We start from the raw sequence: 4117 nt of genomic DNA on the forward strand, positions 1-4117 counted from the left end.
ATCCAATATCCTGTGAAGACAAACCGCAACCCGACAGCGGCCGGTAACGCTCAACTGCGCAGACCCGCCTACTGACGCAGGAACCACAAGCCAGGCAATAAATCCTCCATCCACACACTGACCAGAGTAAATAACCTCATTAAACACAACTATTCCCTTAACACGTTTCCAAGCGTCGAAAAAAGCAGTCACTCAGGAAGCGTGGAAAACGTGCAGGCTTGCAGGTTTGAGTGAAACAACGCGGCCCCAAAGCCTCTCTGCCCAGCTAACTCCGAATAATGTCCAATCTCTAGTAAACAAGCAGCAGAAAATACAGCCAGACTCACATTTCAATGAAAACTAAGGGGTTGCGGCGTGCTCTGCACACGGATACATGACTCACTCCTGCTTCACCGGACTGTTCCATACACCCAGAGGGCTATTCAATCCACCGAATGGATCATTCGGCGGCCTCAGGCGAGACAAGGGGATCTGGGTCTGCCTCCTAATCAATGCCACGTTGTGCCCAGATGTCGCAACACTGGCGAGTTTCTGTTCACCGGACCGAGGATACCTGAACTAAAATGCCGCCCCGTCTACCTTCTGCGGATGTTCAGCTCCATTATCCTGACGGCAGTTTACATTCCACCCAATGCAAATGTACCAATTACACTGGACACTATATTCACCACCACAAATAGCCTTGTAAAGAGACATCCAGAGGCCTTGCTCATTGTAGCTTGGTGCTTCAATCAGGCCAAGATCAAGAGCAGACTACCGAATTACCACCAACAGGTCACCTGTTCCATCAGAGGCCGAAACATCCTGGAACAATAGTACACAAATATCACACATGCGTATCGCTCTACCGCCCACCCATACTTTTGCAAATCTGTCCAAAAGGCTGTGCTCTTACTCCCGGCATCTAAGCGAAAACTGAAGCGGGAGAATCCATCAAAGAAAGTCGTACATTGCTGGTCTGTGGAATCGAATGATCTCCTACTGGACTGCTTAGAGTCAGTGGACTGGTCAGTATTTAAAAACTGTGACCAGCCTGAACGAGTATGATACTACAGGTACTGACTTCATTAGTAAGTGTGCAGAAGACTGTGTGCTAAATAAGCAAATCTGTGTGTTTCCCAACCAGTAACCCTGGATAAGCAGGGGTAACCACTGCTTGCTGAAGGCTAGGTCTGAGGCATTCAAGTCAGGCGACTCTGACCTGCACAAGAAAGCAATATATGATCTAAATAAATTCATCAAAGATGGCATACGACAGCACCGGACCAAGCTCGACTCCTAGGCTAGCCACGCAGATCCCCACCGTCTATGGCAAGGTCTGCAAGACATAGCGGGCTACAAGATAAAGGCATGTAAGTTAATCGGCTCCTACGCACCACTCCCTGATGAGCACAACGCATTCTGTGTCCGCTTTGAGCAAGAGGTCAGCGAGAGTGAGCCCTCAACCCCAGAAGACGCGGATCAACATTTATCTGAGATCACCACTGCAGTCGTCAGAACTGCCTTCTTGGAGATGAACCCACGGAAAGCCTTTGGCCCGGATGGGATACCCGGATGAGCACTCGTCCTTGTGCAGATCAGCTGGAGAGGGTAATCGGAGACATCTTCAACCTCTCTTCACAACAAGCTACGGTCTCTATCTGCTTCAAGAAGCCGACCATCATTCTTGTACCCAAAGAAATTCAAGCAGCGTTCCTTAATGACTATCGTCCAGTGGCTCTGACATCCATCATCATGAACTGCTCAGAAAGGTTAGTCATGGCACGAATCAACTCCAGCCTACCAGATTGCCTTTATACAATAAAGTTTGCCTACTGCTGCAAAATGTCCACAGCAGATGCCATCTCCATGGCCGTGCAGTCTACCCTGGAGCACCGAGTTAACAGGCACTTGTGTCAGACTCCCATTTATTGACTACAGCTCAGACTTCAACACCATCATGTCTACGAAACGCATCTCCAAACTCCGTGGTCTAGTCTTACGCTCCTCCCTCTGCATCTGGATCCTGAATTTTCCAAGTTGCAGGCCACAATCAGTAAATATAGGCATCAACACCACCTTCAAGATCATCCTTAACACCGGTGCCCCACAAGGCTGTGTCCTCAGCTCCCTACTACACTTCTCATACACCTAGACTGTATGGTCAAATTCCCCTCCAACTCAATTTGCAAATTTGATGATGACACGACCGCAGTGGGTGGGATTTCAAACAATGACAAGACAGAGTACAGGAACGAGATAGAGAATTTGGTGAACTGCGACGACAGTAATGTCTACCCCAATATCAACAAAACGAAGGAGATTGTCATCGACTTCACGAAGCGTAGTCGAGAACATGCCCCTGTCTATATCAATGGGAACGAAGTATAAGGCATCGGGAACTTCAAGTTTTTAGGTGCACAGATCACCAACATGCAAAACTATAGTTAAGAAAGCCCACCAACGACTCTACTTTATCAGAAGACTAAGGAATTTTGGCATGTCAGCTCCGACACTCACCACCCTCTACAGATGCACCATAGAAAGCATTCTTTCTGGTTGTATCATAGCTTGGTATGGAGCCTGCTCTGCCCAAGACCGAAGGAAACTACAAAGGTCGTGAATGTACCGCATGCCATCGCGGAAACCTGCTTCCCATCCATTGACTCCATCTATAATTCTCGCTGCCTCAAAAAGGCAGCCAGCACAACTAAGGACTCCACGCACCGTGACCTATTCTCGTCCACCTTGTTCGGTCAGGAAAAATATATCAACGTTTGATCTCACGTCCCAACTGACTCAAGAACAGCTGCTTCCCTACTGCCATCAGACTTCTGAATGGACCTGCCTCGTATGAAGTTGATCTTTTCTCTACAACGTACTATAACTGTAACATTATATCCATCTGTCTCTCCTTCCTTCCCTAAGCACGGTATGCATTGTGTGTACGACATGCAAGAAACAATATGTTCACTGTGTACTAATACATGTGGCAATAATAAATCAAATAATATATGCTGAGCATCTTGAAATTGTGACCCATAGTAACTGACATACGAACTGGTGAAAACTTATTTTCCCTGTTAAAATTGTTGATTCTTTTGAACACCTGAATCTGGTCATCTCTGAACGCTCTCTATTCCAAACATAACTATTCCAATTTCTGAAAGCTTCCCTTGTTTCTGAAGTTCCTAATTCCTGATATAATTCTACTGAATAGCATCTGCACTCTTTCTCGGGTTTATCATGCCTCCTCAAATAATGCACCAAATTCATATGACAGTATGCCAAATGTGGCCCGACAGACATTTGTTCGAGGTATCGCATCAGTTCTTGCTTTTATATACTATGCCTCTATTTGAAAGCCCAGAGACCAATAACATTTTTAATGACTGTTGGACCAGGCCTGGTCATCGTCAGATCATTATGCATTTGAATCCCTAATGCTCTCTGCTCCTGTACTCATCTCAAATTAGTAACATGGAGCCCATATTATCCCTTCTTTTTTCTTCTACCAAACTGCATTCCATCTTATTTCGCTGTATTTAAATTGATCTGCCATTTCGCCAAGTTATCAACGTCCCTACATTGTTGTTGAGCGTCAACCTCTCAAATCAAAATTCTCCGTGGCTTAATATCAGGGCTTAATAATAGGGGCTGGTTTAGCTCACTCAGCTAAATCGCTGGATTTTAAAGCAGACCAAGCAGGTCAGCAGCACGGTTCAATTCCCGTACCAGCCTCCCCGGACAGGCGCCGGAATGTGGCGACTAGGGGCTTTTCACAGCAACTTCATTGAAGCCTACTTGTGACAATAAGCGATTTTCATTTTCATTTTTCATTTCATATCAACTACGCATTTAGACATTTGCCCTCAACACCGACCTATTTATACAAATCAGATAAAAACAAACGTCCCAAGACTTACCCATAAGGAACCTTCAAGTCCTCGTCAGTCTGCAAAATGCTGATTTATACGTGCGCTGTTTCCAATGTCTGAGACAACTTCTACTCCATGCTGCCAAGTTGCAATCAATCCGAGGTCCAAGTAAACATAATCCACAGCACTACACATCAACATCCTGTGCCACCTCGTGAAAAAACTCAATTAATTGTTTTTCAAAGATTACCTGAAATTGA

The sequence above is a fragment of the Scyliorhinus canicula genome, chromosome 12 (genome assembly GCF_902713615.1).
Source record: "Scyliorhinus canicula chromosome 12, sScyCan1.1, whole genome shotgun sequence".
Lineage (NCBI taxonomy): Eukaryota > Metazoa > Chordata > Chondrichthyes > Carcharhiniformes > Scyliorhinidae > Scyliorhinus > Scyliorhinus canicula.